This window comes from Staurois parvus, unplaced genomic scaffold, assembly GCF_062004578.1.
Source record: "Staurois parvus isolate SC_StPar_1 unplaced genomic scaffold, SC_StPar_1.0 ptg000980l, whole genome shotgun sequence".
Lineage (NCBI taxonomy): Eukaryota > Metazoa > Chordata > Amphibia > Anura > Ranidae > Staurois > Staurois parvus.
Genome location: NW_028318776.1, coordinates 2,453,253 through 2,472,373, shown reverse-complemented (window position 1 = coordinate 2,472,373; position 19,121 = coordinate 2,453,253). Strand labels below are relative to the sequence as shown.

Genomic DNA, 19,121 nt, shown 5'->3' with positions numbered 1-19,121 from the left:
CAAGCATCTTTATTCACTTACTACTGACTACCCCTGCTAGAAGTCTGTTCCAAGTATTAAATACTTTATCAGTAAAATAATACTTTCTAAGATTTATTTTTAACTTTCCTCCTGCTGGTTTTAGGTTATGTCCTTCAGTTCTTGTTCTTAGCTTTATGTTGATAATACTGCCCTCTTGAACCTTATTCACACCCTTAATGTATATAAAAGTTTCATTAATGCCCCCCTTTACTTTCTTCCCTGGAGGCTGTACACATTAGGCTCCTGCAGTCTCTCTTGATATATTGTATTCCTCAGACCTTGGACACAGTATTCTAAATGAGATCTAACTTAAAGTGTTAGTCCTCATGCACACTGGATGTTTTTACAGAGGCTGTTTTTGACTCTTGACGTTTTTCTACAGCTAGTAAACCCCCCAGCATGTTATTCTATGTGTCCTTGCACACATAGACTGTAATCAATGTTTTTTTGTCTGGGATGTTGTTTGGCTGAAAAAAAAAACCAGGACTAGTGGGTTTCTAGAGGAGTTTTTTAGCTGTAAAAACACTCTAATGCTGAAAAACGCTGAAAAACTATGGCAAAATGTGGTAAAACGTGGTAAAACGCCGCAAACTGGAGTTGTTGGATGTTTTTTTGACCCCCCAACAATTTTTTTTTGGTCAAAAATAGCTAAAGAACGCAAACGCGGAAGAACACAGGAAACCGCTGCTAAATGCATCAAAATGCCGCTAAACGCTAATTCCAAAATGCTAAAAAAGCTGAAAAACTCATGTTTTTAACATGACTTTACACAGCTAATGTTACCAGCATTGTCAAAACATCCAGTGTGCATGAGGGTTTAAAGATGCACTATGGTTTCTATGGCTATCCAAAGTCCATGTCTCCTACCATTTTGACCTCCTGAAGGGGAATGTTCTAAAAGACCTCTTTTGTAGTACAATATATAATGTTAAAAGTTGTCTTAATTTCAAAGCATGGTGTCAGAACATGTTACATCACAATATAAAAATGAAGGCACACTATCATCATCGAAAGTTACAAAGAATATAACACAATATTTTAAAAAAATTAGGCTGCAAAAACGAAGAAAAAAAACAAAAAAACCTGATAGCTTGCAAAAGAGAGTAGGAAATCTTCAAATATATTAATAGTAAAAAAAATACATAGATAAATAAAAATAAAAAGTTAAGTCTGAGCATGTAGCTCTGTTACAAAATAATTTAGAGTTGGGGATTGAGGACAAAGAGAAGGGAACTGTATTAAATACCATCTTCAGCTCTGTGTATACAAATGCACATGGGGGAGTGCAGATCTAAAATGAGGATAGTATTGACATTGACAGTGACAGCCCCAAATAACTATGGCTCAAAATTGTTACGTAGTGAAAAGTATTCCTTATAGCGCCACTCCAAGCTATGGATGGAAGGAAAAGGATTGCTCCATTGGCAAGTGAGAAAAGGGGAGCATGAGTCTGAGTGATTCTAGTGTCAGCCAATACAAGTGAAGGGGTAGATGCTGCTCAATCGACCCCAGGAGTCCAATGTTAAGGATTGGCCACACCCATGAAACATTTCACCCCGCCCACTGGGGCTTGATCAGAGTGGCTCTGTGACCAAGCCCTTTTGGGTGGGGCAAAATGTTTCAGAGGGCGTGGTCAGACTGTCAGCTGAGGCCATTTCTCAGCATAGGACTCCTGTAGCCAGTAGAGCAGCGTCCATCCCTTAACTTAAAATTGATACGGTCCTGAAATATTTAGACAGAATAAACCTACCCACCCATATGTCCTAAAAGAGTTTAAATCTGTTTCTAATGCTAGAGACTCTTTGGCATAATACCACTGGATTGGTATAAGGCCAATTTGGTGCATATATTTCAAAAGGGGATCAAAGTATTTAATGAAGTTACATGAAAGACTACATAGAATAGTTCTTGCTAGAAAAAATATTTAAGCAATAGACAGCATGGATTCACAAAAGAGAGAAGTTGTCAAACAAACCTGATTTCTTTTTATGAGGAAGTAAGTAAATACATAGAAAAGGGGTGGCTGTGAATATTGTATTCTTCAATTTTGCAAAAAGGTTTAATACAGTCCCCCACACAAGGCTAACTTCTAAGATAACGTTTACAGGCCGCTGATTATCTAAAGCTCACTCTACAGCCTCCCAACTTTTATCCACCATACAATAACTGGAATTCGTAGGATGGAACATCTTATGGCTGTAGTGGAAGATTAAGTAGCGAGTTTTACAAAAAGTCTAGGAAGCTTGAGACTGCTCCAAGTTTTATCCTGAACGAGTCATCACTAGGCTCTTTGCTAGCTTTCTACTTTGACCTTTAAAATGTATCTTAATTATCTTCCCTCCTACTTGAGATACCCATAGTGTATCCCCTTGGTATTGTGATTGACCATTTATTCTTTCCTCTTCTTAAGGGGCCTATTTAAGAAACCGTATCATGTTAATGTTAAACCCTTTTTATCCCTGCTTCATATCTATGGATGTCATTGTTGTTATCACTTACACATGATCTACTTGAAGCAGCGACCACTGTTGTGTGCCTATTACTTTGTAAGTCTTTTTGTACCTCTGAAAATTTCCAGTAAAAATACAATTACAAAAAAAAAAGTCTACAGGCTTGGAAAAAATCAGTATGCAAAGGTATAGAAAAACTGGCTTGAAGACTGTATTCAGAGAGTAGTGATTAATGATTCATACTCTGAATGGTCTAAGGTTATTAGTGGTTTTCCCCAAGGTTCAGTGTCAGAACCCTTACTTTTTCACACATATTTATAAATGATATAAGGTCTGGGATTAACCACTTGCTCTCCAGAGGATTTACCCCCCTTCCTGACCAGGCCATTTTTTGCGATACGGCGCTGCATTACTTGACAATTGCACGGTCATGCAATGCTGTACATAAATTAAATTTTTGTCCTTTTTTCCCACAAATAGAGCTTTCTTTTTGTGGTATTTGTTCACCTGTGTGGTTTTATTTTTTACACTATAAACAAAAAAGAGACCGACAATTTTGAAAAAAAAAAACAATATTTTTGACATTTTGCTATAAAACACATCCAGTAAGAAAATGTAAAAAATCTAATTTTGTCATAAATTTAGGCCAAAATGTATTCTGCTACATGTCTTTGCTAAACAAAATTCCTAATACATGGAAATTAATTGGTTTACATGAAAGTTATAGCGTCAACAAATGGTGGTACATATACTGTAATTTTAATTTTTTTTATACTAGTAATGGCGGTGATCAACGACTTATAGCCGAACTGCAGGACTGTGGTGGGCATCCTGACACTGGGAAGGAACTGACCAACTGCCACTGACATTCTAGTGACACTAATACAGTGATCAGTGCTCATAAAAAGCACTGACACTGTACTAATGACACTGGGAAGAAAGGGACTAACATCTGGGATGATCAAAGGGTTAACTGTGTGCTGTGTTTTACAACATGTGCTGTGTGTAAAACACTTGGGAAACATGCTGCCATGTATTTCTCTGCTGTGCTTTTGTGCCCCCCACCGTTTGCACCCACGGTGGTTCCTGATCATCCCCTATAACTAATTTTTTTTTTAATTCAAATATTTATTAAATTTTTATATTTATAATTAAACATAAAAAGAAAAAAGAGGCACATGCAAGAAGAACACACTACATTTCATCCACAATCTCATATAATATTCTTACTCTTATTCTCTTTCTATTACCTCCTTTTTCTTCTTTTCCCTTCCCTCTACCTTTATACCCTACCACATCCCACCCCCCTCCCACTTTGCATTTTTCTCTTACTTCCTTCTATATGAAATTAAGAATCTTCTCCTAACATTACTTCATATATATTCCTTTGGTGTACAAAATCTTCCCATTTCTCCCATCTCCTATTATATATCTCTATCTTATCTTCCTGGATATAGTATAGTTTCTCTATCCTACTAATCTGATTTACTCTCTCTACCCAATCCTTCTCTTTCGGAACCTCCAAGCTATGCCAGAACTTAGGTATCAAACCCTTCGCTGCATTTACAAAGTACCATATACCCGAATTTTTATATTTATTCACTGGTAAGTCTGTTTTATGTAATAGACACACTTGTGGGTCTAATCCAATCTTTATTCCTGAGATTTTCTCAATTAAGTTTACTGTTGTCTTCCAAAAATTTTGTATCTTTGGGCACTCCCACCAAATGTGAAACCATGTACCCATCTCTCCACAACCACGCCAACACTCTTGTGTTCTCTCTATACCCATTTTGTACTCCATAATTGGTGTGATGTGCCATCTTACTAAACTCTTATAATTTACCTCCACCTCTCTCATGCTAATATTCTCGTGTGTGAGTCTATATATCTTCCTCTGTTTATCTTCATCTATCTCCACTTCCAAATCTCTTTCCCATTTTACTATATAACTTGGTTTAAATTCCGTGGCTAATTCGGTGAGAATTTTATAAATTTTTGCCATGCCCCGTTTTCCATCTCCTCGTGATTCCAACAACCTCTCAAACAAGTTCCACTCCCCTCTCCCTCTTATGGGTTTCGGAAGACCCTCAACAAAGTGATTTAATTGGTGATATTTCCACTCATCAATCTTAGTAAAAAGTTCCCTTCCACCTTTTTTTAAATCTTTCAATGTTTTCAACTTCTTTCCGTCCATAATATCCCTTAGTTGAATGTCTTCCTTTTTGATCCATTTTCCCATACTCCCCTCAATACCTGGTGGAAAATACTCCATATTCCTTAGTGGCATTAATTGTGAATTAAAATCCCAGTGCATATACTTGTGTAAATTATCCCAAGCCTTCAAAACATTCAATGTGAACACACTCGTGGTTTTCTCTAAACCTCTATATTGTGCTGGTGCCCATATGTTTCTACTCAGGTCAACTCCGCTCAGATCATTCTCTATCTTCACCCATCTTTTCCCCCTTTTATTGTGTGTCCAATCATAAATTCTTGTTAAAATTACAGCATTATAGTATCTCTTAAAGTCCGGCACTCCCAGTCCCCCTCTCTCTTTTCGTCTACTTATCAAGTCATACGATAATCTAGATTTTTTATTTTTCCATATAAATTTTGTTATCATCTTTTTAATTTCTTTAAAAAATGCTTCTGGGAGTTTTATTGGGATCATTTGATATTTATACAAAACTTTGGGTACAATTATCATTTTTATCAGATTTATTCGTCCTAACCAGGAAGGGATTCCTCCTCCCAATTTCTTCAATTCCTCCTTAATCTCGTTTAAAAGGGAAATATAATTTAATTTATACAATTTTGAATATGAAGCAGTAAGATTAACTCCTAAATATTTTATCTCTCTATCTCTCCATGTAAAAGGGAATTCTTTTTTTATCTTTTCTTTCTCACTATTCGGTAGATTTATATTCAAGATCTCGGTTTTTGTCGGGTTGATTTTTAGATTTGATATTTCTCCATATTCTTTTAAGCTTTTTATTAAGTTCGGGAGTGTTATCCTAGGATTACCCACATAAAACAACAGATCGTCCGCAAAGGCTGCCACCTTATGTTCCGTTTCCCCTATTTGTATTCCCTTTATATCTACGTTCTTCCTAATTGTTTCTAGTAGGGGTTCCAATGTTAACACATACAATAAAGGGGACAGTGGGCATCCCTGTCTAGTCCCATTTGACATCCTTATAGGTGTAGATTTTTCACCATTAACCAAAATAACCGCGGATGGCGTTTTATACAATTTTCCTATCCATTCCCTCATTCTACTACCTACTCCCATGGTTTCTAGGGTGTCCATCATAAAGCTCCAGTTTACTCTATCAAAAGCTTTTTCAGCATCGATCGAGAGAATCACTGCCGGGGTTTTCCCTTTCTTAGCTTTCTGGATCAATAACAGAGTTCTAATTCCGTTATCTCTACCTTCCCCCCCTGATACAAAGCCAACCTGATCTCCCTGGATCCATTCTGGCATTAAGTCTTTGATCCTATTTGCTAAAACCTTCGCATATAATTTTGTATCTACATTTAGGAGTGCAATTGGTCTATAACTTGAACATTGAGTAGGATCCTTCCCTTCCTTGTGTATGAGTGTTATATGGGCTTGTAGGGATTCCTGTCTAATCTCCATTTCTCCCCCCAAGGCATTCATATATTCCTTCAACTTTGGTATTAATACTTCACTATATTTTTTATAATACCTCACGGTGTATCCGTCTGGGCCAGGACTTTTCCCCACTTTAGTGTCTTTTAGTGCTATTTTTATTTCCTCCTGTGTGATTTCTAATTCCAGGGATTTCAATAGGTCTTCATCTATTTTTGGTAGTCCTGCATTTTTTAAATATGCCTTTCTTTTTTCTCTGTTCTCATTTTCCCTATTATTTACTAAGTTTTGAGACTTAATATTATACAGCTTGTTGTAATACTCCTTGAATATCTTCCCAATTTCTTTAGTAGAGTGAGCCATTTCTCCCTTGGGGTTTCTTATTTTTTCTATGTAATTTCTATTTTTCTTTTTTCTCAGGGCCTTCATTAAATATTTTCCTGGACGATCTCCCCATCTATACCTCTCCACTAGAACTTTATTGAGTACTCTCCTCCTCTCTTCTTCCATTAATATCTCCAGTTCTTTCTTCTTTCCTATTATCTTTTGTCCTATCTCACATGTTATTGTATTTTTATGGATTTGTTCTAGGTCAGTTATATCTTTTAAGAGCTCTGTCATTTTCTTACTCCTTTCCCTTTTTTTTTTTGCCCCTAACGCAATCAATATACCTCTAATATATACCTTATGGGACTCCCAGACAGTGGCCATTGACACGTCTCCTGTTTCGTTCTCTTGAAAATATCTTTCCATTTCCCGTCTGATCTGCTGGTCAGTCTCTTGATCTAATAGAAGGGCCTCGTTTAATCTCCATCCCACCCCCCTTGTCAGTTGTTTCCCCCATCTCAACTTCATTATAACTGGGGCATGGTCTGAGAGGGTCATTGTTTCTATTTCTACTTTAGCCACCCTTTCAATAAGTTGATGTTCTACCATTATATAGTCCAGTCTTGAATAAATCTCGTGTGCATTAGAGAAGAAAGTATAGTCTTTTTCCTTTCCATGCATTATCCTCCATATATCCACTAGTTGACCCTCATATATCTCCTTCTTCAAGATCCTCATAGACCTACCTCCCTCCCGTTGCACACGAGATGTTGTATCCATCTGTGGATCTAGACATAAATTCAAGTCTCCCGCCACTATCAGCCTTCCTTTTTTAAAGTCCCTCAGTTTTCTTAATATCCCTTTCAGGTATACCTCTGGTCTCTTATTTGGGCAATAAATATTTGCTATTGTACACTCCATTTCCTGTAATCTACCTTTCAAAAATAAGAATCTCCCCTCAGGGTCTGTCTCTCTTTCCTCCACCTCCCACCTTACATTTTTAGCGAACCCAATTGCCACCCCTTTGGCTCTCTTAATTGGGGAGTCTGCATAGAACCATGTTGGATAATTTCTAGTATTTAATTTGATGTTTGACTTAATCTCAAGATGCGTCTCCTGTAAAAAAACTACTGAGGCTTCTCTATGTTGTAATTCCTTAAATAGCTTAAATCTCTTCCCAGGACTATTCAACCCTTTTACATTATATGTTATAAATTTTATATCTTCCATGATTCTTGAATACATCTCATCCCTATGCAAAGTATTTTTAAAACCTTCCCCCTATACCATCCTCCCACCCCCATTCCCCCCCCCCTCCCACATCTACTCCCCCTCCGTCTCCCCCCACCCCCGTTGGGCCTATTTTTATTCCATCTAATCCTTTTGTGGACCAAATGCCACATTTGGATCCTGACCCTGAGGTGGAACTCTAACCTTGTACGGTTCACCTACTCCCCATTTCCCCCGATGTTCCCCTATCTATTTATTCTCTATTTCTTCTTCTAACTTGCTGCCATTCCTCTTTTCCCTCAGCATATTTCTCTCCCTCTTCTTCTTCCTCCCAACCTGGAATCTCTATTCTTTGAATATTAAGTTTATCAAAAAAGTCTCTTAATTCCTCTGGAAATCTCAGATATGCAGTAACTCCATTCTTCCATCCGATTAGACACATCGAGCTATTCCATCTATATTGTATATTTTGTTTTTTCATCTGTTCTATTAGTGGTCTCAATGATCTTTTTCTCAATAATGTCTCAGGTGTCAAGTCTGCAAAAATTTGCAAGTTTTTTCCTTCATATTCAATACTAGCTCTTCCTTTTATCTTCTTCCATACTTCTTCTCTCTCTCCATTTTTATTAAATTGTACCACTACATCTCTCGGTCTCTCTTCCATCCGATCTCGTTGGAACCTTCCTAACCTGTATATATTGTCCAATACAAATGTCTCAGTTCTAGGTCTACCCATGATGGATTTAAAAATTTTTTGTATTGTCTCTCTTAGATCTTCTTCTTGTGTAAGCTCCGGGATTCCCTTTATCCTGAGGTTATTTTTCCTGTACATGTTACCTTGTATCTCCAACTTATATCCCAACTTTTTCTGTTCTTGCCTAATCTCCATTATTTGATTTCTCAGTTCAGGAATAGCTTGAGCGTGTTTTTTAATTTTTTCTTCTGTTTCTTCTACTCTGGACAAAAGATGTCCCAAGTCTTTCCGAATTATTCCCATCTCTTGTTTAATTGATTTTTCCAAATTTCCAAACATTTCTGCCATCTCCTTTTTATTTGGGATTTGTAGTTCTCCTTCCTTTACTCTTAGCTCTATTCCTTCTATTATTTGTTGGCTATTATTATCCATTTCCCCAGGCGATCTGGTACTCTTATCCATACTGTTTTCCATTATACTTTTTTCTGCTATCTCCTGAGTTCTTTCTGGGGTCACATTACCTTGAGACGTAAATTTTCTGATTGTTCCAGATTGGGAGTGTTTGGAACCACTCCCTTTGCTATTTTTACTCTTCATCTTTTCTATATATGTCCAAACCCTTTTCTTTAAGGCTTTAGGGTATATGCTATAATGGGTCTTTTTAGAGAGGTTCTAATTTCTTCGATTTCCTTGATATTTCCCCCTCTCTTTTTTTTCTTTTTTCCCCCAGTCTATAATTAGTTCTGCTGCTTTAATAAACTGTCCATAACACGGATTTAATATACAGTCCATCCACTCTCACTCACCCACATTCCAGCTGCCTTTCCAGGGAAGTTGTCCTTTAGGTTCTCTGTCCTCTGCTCTGGCTCTACTCCTCTTCCCCTCGATTGAAGGAGGGGGGGGGGGGGTCTCTCCGGGTCTCCTTTTTCCTCCTTCTACCTCTCTCACAGGTATCCGGAAGACAGGGTCTCCTTTCTCCCACGCTGATGTCTCTCTGACTCCACTGGAGAGCAGCCAAATCTCTCCTCTTCTCCTTTCACCGGGACGCTGAGCCGGTACCACGTGTCCTGTCAGTGAGGAAGCCGGCTTCTCCCCCTGTGTCGGAGAACCGGCCGGCCTCTCTGTCTCCCAGAGCTCCCTTTCGGGAGATCACGTGACTGTCCCGCGTCACCTGGACTCCCAGCAGTCTCGGGCGGGAGGTATCGTCCGTCCCTCAGTCGTGGACTCCTGCAGCTCTGTCCTCGAAGTTCTCTTCGGGGGGCCCCTCTCGCCCGTGAGTTTTTGCCCGGGCACCTTCGCAGCTTTACTCGGGGAACATTTGGGGAGGGAGAGTGGCTATCCTGTGGAGAGCGTTCACATTGCGCTCTCACCTGCCGCCATAGTTAGGCTCCTCCTCCCTGCGAGAGAATGATCCCCTATAACTAATGATCCCAGAATTGACGTGTTTTATAGCATTCCAGGGTCACAGCTGTCATTCCTTGGTTAGTATAGCCAAGGATGAATGATCTGTGCTTGATTTGCTGCATTATAAGGCAGGGGAGAGGGATAAGGTAAAAAAAAAGGATATATACTGTATATATGTAGACCTATATCTGATTGCAAATGGTGCTTGTAAAATCCCAATGGAGTAGGAAGAGTCATTCTTCTGCATTTTGTAGGTTTTGGGCGGTATTCCCCAGGCACTAACCACACATGTTAAAAGCATTTAGAAACTGCTGCTATCCAGGATAAATGACAAGTTTAAGAGATATCAAATTTATGCACGCCCAATGTAAGGACACATTTTTTACTGAATTAAAGCTAAAAACTATTGATATAGTGACTTTGGAAACAGAGAGTCTTATGCTTAGACAAAAATATGCATTTAGAGTCTCCAATTCTACTTTGACAGAAAAGCTGCTAGGTGACCTTTTACAGCAATCAAACATAATTTACAGTATACCAAAAGTAAGTTGGCTGGTAACCAAGCAACAGGTCAGTAAGTACCTGTAATAAACAACTGTACACTGTGTTGAAATATGCATAATATGAAAGTGTGTTCAGCTCTCAGAGCAAGTGCTGTTAGAGTAGAGTAAACATAATTTTGCAAAGCATTGCAGGACTAGAATTACTTTGGTGAGAACCAATAAAGAAAACCCAAAGGAAATAATATGTCCATTTATTGGTTTTTAAAAGCAAGAACCAAATAGCACATAGAATCAGCAGTAAGGTGATGTATGGTATACAGATAAAAATACTGAAGAGTCAAGCAACTAGACAAATTCCAATGTACTAGCAACTGTATATGTTACTATACTGCACATTCTTGTGAACACTGCTGTCTCAGTTGCTAGTTAATGTACTAGGATCTTCCACTGCTACCCTCTTCATTTGTTACAAATAGTATGTATCCCATCCCCAGTGTATAAACAGGGTGAAAAGACTTAATATTATGTTTTTACAAGACAGAAAATATTCTTGTACTAAAGTGGTTCACATGACATTGGATTCTAATAATAACCGTCCACGACTTGAATTTTGGCTGATTTCTGCTGAGTTGATTAAAGTTTGATCCATAGGTTAACCTGTTTGCATCCACTGACACAACAAATGTTGATTTAAAAATTGATTGACCCAGGTTGAAAATGGAAAATTGCCAGTTGTAACTGCAACCTATCAGTTTTCTAGTAACAGCCATGAGTGCAGTGGCTGCCTGAATACAAAAGTAGATTCCGCCATCCACCTGTTTAGAGTGGACACAGAAATAAACTGATGTCTGAAACTCAACAATACAGATCGAGTCATGTATGGAAAACCAAAGTATGTGTCTTCTTGTCAAATTATTCAATGTGGATCTTTTCATGTCAGCAAGCCACCATATTCACCATACATCATGGGTCTCTGGAGGTTTGTCACTTGCATACAGTGACATTTGAGACTAAATAGCTAACCACCACATTAGTGCCAGCTGGAGTGGTGGACTATTTCACCAGAGGCATTTATAAACTCAGCTGCAGAGATCACCCACCTGCCTCCATTGCATCCATTGTGTCCCTTATTGGCTGTAGATCAAGTCATCATTAGACATTTCTGTTCACAGACTCAGTTTATATGGCTGATCTGAGCGACTCTTTAGCATGTGATCTCTGTGTTGATCAATTACAGCAATCTTAAGTGTAAACACTGTTTACTTTGTTGATCTCTCCCCTTCTTCTTACAGTGGAGAAAGGAAAGGAACTAGTAGGAATCCATGAATGAGAAACTATTCAATAGATTAGCAGCAGGAGGTAGTATGAGTAGTGTTTTAGCCCAATTTATCAGACACTCTAACCTAGGCCATATAACCGCCTCAGATATAAATGTTTTCATGAGCGAGAGTCTCATTCAAAGACTTAAAGCAATATTAAAGGTTCAGTTTTTTGTTTAATAAATAACAAACATGTCTATACTTACCTGCTCTGTGTAGTGGTTTTGCACAGAGAAGCCTGGATCCTCCTCTTCTCGGGTCCCCCACAGGCGTTCCTACCTCCTCCTTTCTGTTGGGTGCCCCCATAGCAAGCAGCTTGCTCCTGAGCTGCCATTTACACACAGAGCCACAGTTTGGCCCTACCCACTTTGTCTCCTCACTGGTTCACTGGCTGTGATTGACAGCAGTGAGAGCCAATGCTGTCTCAGCCAATGAGGAGGCAGAGACCCGGGACAGCCGAGTTTTTCGTGCACATTGCTGGATCACGAAGGGGCTCAGGTAAGTATTAGGGGGGGGAGCTGGGGGGGACTGCTGCACAAAGAATACATGAATGCATGAAAGTAAAAAAGCCTTTACAACCACTTTAAAATTATATTATTCTTTGATGTCACAATCTCTAAATATATGTAGCTGTTATCTTGCTTCAGTTGATGGAGAACTTTAAGCTAGGATGGGTAATATGAACCTAGTGCTAGCATTACAGAGTTATTCCAGATAATTAGACCATTTAGACCAGAGAGTGGACTGCACATGAAGGTGAGCATAATTACTGTATTGGCTTTAATATTGTGGAGAGAGAAGAGTTGGGATGACAATGGGCACCTCTGATCTATACCCCTTCATAGGAGAAGTGACAGAAATGTCTGTCTAATAAATCTACTCCAAACTTAATGTTATCTTTCAAAATCCATAGCTATTCCCATTTGACCTTGTCAAATGTCATGACAGCAACAAATGAAAATAAAGCTCCATTTTCCAGATTGTCAATACTTGTTTGCATGTTACTATATAGGATACAATTTAAAATAAGGTAGGTTTGTTTGTCATAAAACGTGCCTCATATGGTATGTATTAACCTCCCTGGCGATATGATTATTTCAGATTTTTAGTGCTGAGAGCGGTACCATTTTTTTGCATGGAAATATGTATTTTGTTTTTTTATTGTAGGCCTGTAATTTAGGAATAACTCACTGAAATCTGTCCGAACAAGAGTCTAGTAAACATTCCGGATATGATAAAACTTGAAACACAAAATCATAAATTATAATTTAATAAATAATCTTAAAAAAATAATAATATAATAATAATACATTTTATTAAATAATATAATCAAACCAAAAACACTGAAATTTGAAATATAGCACCAAGTTCGCACATCGCTGAGCAAAATGCAGAATCGTTTTCAGTGTCTGATGATGAATTTCCCCACGAATCATTATCACTCAATTCTGTAAGTGGTTCTGATTTACTATCGCTGTTCTCTAGCTGGTCTAAAACCGCTTTTGACATAAAGGGACGCTTTTTGGATGCCATGGACTTTTCTAAGTTTCCAGGCAGAAAGAACAGTCAAAATGCAGGCAGGGGACAGGACAAAGCAGAAGGGACAAAATGTAGGTGAAATGTTTTGAAACAGCAATGTTTTACTATGTGATAATCATTTTAAAAAAAATAAAATTTTTAAAAAATTTCAAATTTGCCGCCGTCCCGATGTCACAGGGACTGGAACACGGAAGCCGGATGCCGGCATCGGCCGGAGGAGATGGCCGGGGACGCTGCAGGGGACACATCGCGGGAGCGAAGGACAAGGTAAGCGCTGCAGGGACTCCCTATGCAACGCTGCATGGTAAGCCCAAGTGTAGCTCGGGGTTACCGCTTTTGGTACTGAAACTCTACTCTGGGCTACACTCGGGAATACCGCCAGGGAAGTTAAAGTGGTTGTATAGCAAAATCTTTTTTTCATTTCATTTTGAATAGGGCAAGGAATGACTGAAACCCATTGTCAGTACATTTTTATGGTGTCTTGTTGTAAAGATTACTTTTTTTTTCCCGATCTGGAGAGGACAGGAACAAGTAATAACAAGAAATCTTTAGAAAGTGAGAGAAATTCTTCTTTTATACAGCTATCACTAAAACAGGTATCCCCATTAAAAAAAATTACCCTCATCTCTTGCTGTGTTGATTGTTGCATTGTGATTTTACATTTCTCATTACTTTCAGAGATGGTAAAGATGATTGTAGCTGTATTGGTGCACTTGCAACAAAAACAATTGAGAAGCTCATGAGACTTTTTTATTTGCATAAACATTAAAATGTTCAGGACAAGTTTCAGGGTGCAACCCCTTCTTCTAAGGTCTAAGCAGTACATAATAAACAAAGTTTTAGCAGAAAGTTAAGCAAGGCAACCTCTGAGAAAACACATACACAAACTTATACAGCAATGGTAATTAGACTGGGATGGTTGGAGAGACAAGAAAAGGAGTGGAATGGGAACGGAGAGTGAAGGACTCACAGAGGTGAGAGTGGTCATAAAACTGTTGGATAATGATTTAGAAAACTGAGGTCCACATCATTCTTAGTTCAAAAATGTCCTTTCTTGAGTATTTTAATGTTAAGAACTAAAACATTCATGTCTTCTATAAAGTGGTCGTTCGTTCATTTATGTTGATGTGTCTGTGCAAATTCTTTTTTTTTCTAATTTCTGTCCTGTCCCACCAATTTGAGATCCTTGGTTGCATTTTCTACACTGAGTAAGATACACAACTATAATGGGGAGTACAGCTGTATGATCCTATAATATTGAAGGTCCTTCTACGCGCATATGACACTTTTTAATAAATTATTTGGCTGCTCAGTTTGCAGCAAGACTTGTTTTTTTTATTTGCATCTCTATAATCAGAATGTTTTGCTGATATACACTGTATATGTCTGAGGTTGGGTGGTTGCCTGAAAGTCAACATTGAGTCTTGGAAAAAGTCTTGGTAAAAAAAATTCCCACAAAGACAAACAGAGAGAGTAAATCCAAATAGTGGGAACATAGACAGCAAAAATATCTTCTGGAGGCCACCATTTTTTTTTGCTTTATGCCATATATCAGCCTTTCTCAACCTTTTCAACAGAGGAACCCTTGAAATAACTTTCCACCTCAGGGAACCCCTGCTAAAAATTACTATATCTACAACTCATGATACCTGAGTGTGATAGTCAGTGGGAAGAATGCTCATATATTTGTGGTCACTGGGAAGAATTACCCCCTTTCAGAAAGCTAAAAAGATCAATGGTGTCAGTGGAAACTTATCTAAGAGGCAGAAATTGCTCATTGCTCAAAGAACCCCTAGCAACCTCTGGAGGAACCTTAGAAATCTTGCCATATATTATTACTGTAAATAATAAAAATGTGATAACCAACCACAAATAATAGCGCAACCCTACACCAATAAATAAATATTCATATGAATCGATAAATATTAAATAATTAATATATCAATAAATAAATCCACCACCACATATGTGCACACAAAGAATAAATAAGTCCATTATAAAGTCCAAATCACAATCTCAAATATATATCAATGCAATAACAATCAACTCAATCATAATTATACATTCAATACATTACTAAATGTATTCTAAACAAATATTATTATTAAACCGCATCAATAAATAATCATAATAAATAAAAAATATGATGAATAGGAAATAAAACAAAAAATAAATAATAAAATTATATAGTAAAAGTATTCAACTACTGATCTCTAGGTATCAGTTGAACCTGATCCACTATATCCTGAATATATGTAGCTATTTCAAACCCACCGACAGGAATAGTTATCTGCCAATAATTAGTGGACATCATCCCCAATGGTTGAAGAATATACCTAAGGGTCAAATTATGAGAGTGAGGAGGAACTGTAGTCAGGATGATGTTTTTCGGGTTCAAGCAGATGTTCTTGTCGATAGGTTTGTGGATAAGGGCTATAAATTGGATAAACTTCAGGATATACTGGATCAGGTTCAACTGATACCTAGAGATCAGTTGTTGGATGAGAAACCTAGACAGATCGGGAATGATAGACATCAGTGGGGGTTTATCTCTAACTATCGTTTACAATTTAAGACTGTTGAGGCTATTTTTCATAAGCATTGGCATAATTTGAGGCTTGATAAGGTAATAGGGAAGGTCATCCCGGAAAAACTAGTATTTATCTACAGGAAGGCTCCTACTATTGGTGACAAAATAGCTCGGAAAATTTTGGACCCTCCGAAGTCTTTGAAAATGTTTATAGATAGAAAAGGCTTTTTCTCTTGTAAAAAAAATGCACTGCATGTAGTTTGGTTAAATTCAAATTTAAGGGATTGAAAAGTTTTATCTCTAATTCCAATCATAAGGAGTTTGAGATTTCCTCTTTTTTGACCTGTGAGTCCACTTATGTGGTTTATGGTTTGGAATGTCCCTGTGGTCTAATTTATATTGGGAGGATTAAGAGACAGCTTAAGGTCAGGATATTGGAGCATTTGAGGAATATTAGTAAGGGTTATAAATACCATAGTGTGTCATTACATTTTAAGAAACATCATAATTGTGACCCCACCGGTCTGAAATTTTGGGCTATTGAATCTATCCCTAAAGCTTGGAGGGGTTCCAATAGAGTGAGAGAGCTTTCTAAATGTGAAACTAAATGGATCTATTTAACTGAAGCTTTGGCTCCTAAGGGATTGAATGTGGAACTGGACTTAAATTGTTTTATTAGTGATGCTTAAGTATTTTAATTTTTATTAATTATTATTGAATACATTTACTATATAATTTTATTATTTATTTTTTATTTTATTTCCTATTCATCATATTTTTTATTTATTAATATTATTATTTATTGATGCAGATTAATGATAATATTTGTTTAGAATACATTTAGTAATGTATTGAATGTATAATTATGATTGCGTTGATTGTTATTGCATTGAAATATATTTGAGATTGTGATTGTGCTGATTGCTATTGCATTATAATTACCCTGTTGTTATATTATCTGTACACAAGATGGCGCTGCTGCAATGAGGTAGTCCGGTGTATAGATTAGATCATGTATATTAGGGTTAATACATTGCACCTGGTGCTTTAGTAATTTGGCCAATCAGGAAGGAGTTGTGTCTTTAAGAGCGCTCTCTATGCAATGTTGACAACTCCCTCAGAAGAAGTCGTCTGACGAAACGCGTTAGAGTGTGGTTATCAGGGACGTCATCACGCACGCTGTCCCACGTGTCCGAATCACGTGGTTGCATCATCGCCATCTTGGATGAGGGCAGGCGGATGAGACGAAGGAGACAGAGCCTGTGGCTCTCTAACAATTTATGCCTTATTGTTTTATACTCATTGTGAGTGTGGTTTTAAGGGGGGTTTTGCCACTTTATTAATAAATAGTTGGATGATATTGCACAATGGCGAGTATGTTTTTTATGCACATGTACTAATTGGATATGAGAGGATTTCCTTTAAACCGGAGCATTGTGGTGAATTGCTGGATATTTACAGATACGCTGGTTTATTACCAGCACATGGTGAGTGTGCATTTTGATGGGGTGTTCTGAGCACTGGATGTCACGTTGGTGAAGGAGGATTCCATTACATTATTTATTTATCAAAGGATCAATTTTGGACTTTATAATGGACTTATTTATTCTTTGTGTGCACATATGTGGTGGTGGATTTATTTATTGCTATATTAATTATTTATTATTTATCGATTCATATGAATATTTATTTATTTATTGGTGTAGGGTTGTGCTATTATTTGTGGTTGGTTGTTATCACATTTTTATTATTTACAGGGTATTATTATTATTATTATTATTATTAATAGCAACTCCTACCGTGTATATTTTGAATTGAAGCACATTGGCACAATGATGTTGGTTTAATAAGTGTTCTGTGATTTATCTAGACTGACATTGGTGGTGATCAACCTTTTTATATTATCATATATTACTGCCGATTAGGATCTTAAGTCCAAGCATATATGGCTGGCTTTAATGACAGATCTGTCAATTTTAATATTTAGGCTGGCTTCACACCTATCAATTGTTCATTTTTTTCTGTTTAGAGGGTATACTATCACATAGAGACCCTACACTCTGCATAGTGTTTGCTTGTACACTTATTACTGGAATTGTGCTTGCTGTAGCTTGTCAGGCCATCCAAATGGAAATATGGGAAGTATACTTAATAATTTTCAGATTCATAGATCTCTTTAATGGATCAGATTCTCATTTAACCTGCCAATACAACCATGAAAACAACTGAAAAGCTACGTAGCTTTGCATATTATAGTACTGCAAAGAGTGAAATAATCAATTACTACGCAGCACTGAAGCATCGAAAAATGCACCTTTGAAATTAATTTTCCAAAGGCTATTTAAAACGAAGAATTACAGAAGATATCAGAGCATATCACAGGTTTGGATAAGTAATGTAACACACTTCTTAAAAAAAAATATTACATATATGTACAGTATATATACAGTATATATATTGTGAGAACTAGCATCACGGCTAGAGCTTTTGAAGCACACAGCCACTCGCTTTTATTCTTTTTAAGGGCTGTTTCTGCCCAATTTTATTTAAAAGAAAGTTCCATATAATATAGATTTCCCACGCAGGGGTATCCACCATCAATACAAACAAAACAAAGATTCAGCCTCCTGGCTCTGTCAGGTATACAGCTAGCAGCCACTTTCCTGCTCTGGCTCCCACCCCTTCTAGGTGTAGCCCTTCTGACTGCTGGGCAGTGACCTCCTGTCTGCCGGGGTAGAGCACAGAACCCTAGTCAGGTTATTATTTAAAGCCCTGCACACACCTGTACAATTGGTGTGCTGGGGGTTAAGAAAACATGGACCCAGGATTGGAGATTTCATCCCTCCCAGATCACTTTGAAATCTCCAGGCTCCAGTTTCCTCTGCATTAAAGTAAGTAAACCCTCTGGAGCCCCTCAACCTGTTTAGTTGAGAATCCTGGGATATATCCTTGATTCTCACAGTGACAGTGCCCAGAACTGCCACTATATATATATATATATATATATATATATATATATATATACACACACACACACATACACTATATTGCTAAAAGTATTGGGACACACCTCCAAATCATTGGATTCAGGTGTTCCTATCACCTCCATAGCCACAGGCGTATAAAAAAAGCACCTAGACATGCAGACTACTTCTACAAACATTTGTGAAAACATGGATCGCTCTCAGGAGCTCAATGAATTCAAGCGTAGCACCGTGATAGATTGCCACCTGTGCAATAAGTCCATCCGTGAAATTTCCTTGCTACTAAATATTTCCATAGTCAACTGTTAGTGGTATCATAACAAAGTGAAAGCAACTGGGAACAACAGCAACTCAGCCATGAAATAGTAGGCCATGTAAAATCACGGAGCAGAGTCAGTGTATGCTGAAGTGCACAGTGCACAGAGTCAATAGCTAAAGACCTCCAAACTTCGTGTGGCCTTCAGATTAGCACAACAACAGTGTGTAGAGAGCTTCATGGATTGG

At 37.7% G+C, this 19,121-nt stretch overlaps 1 pseudogene; it reads left to right on the top strand.

The window, feature by feature from the left end:
* The first annotated feature begins 15,453 nt into the window (after nt 1-15,453).
* LOC149441478 (uncharacterized) lies at nt 15,454-16,322 on the top strand (annotated as a pseudogene).
* The last annotated feature ends 2,799 nt before the right edge of the window (nt 16,323-19,121 follow it).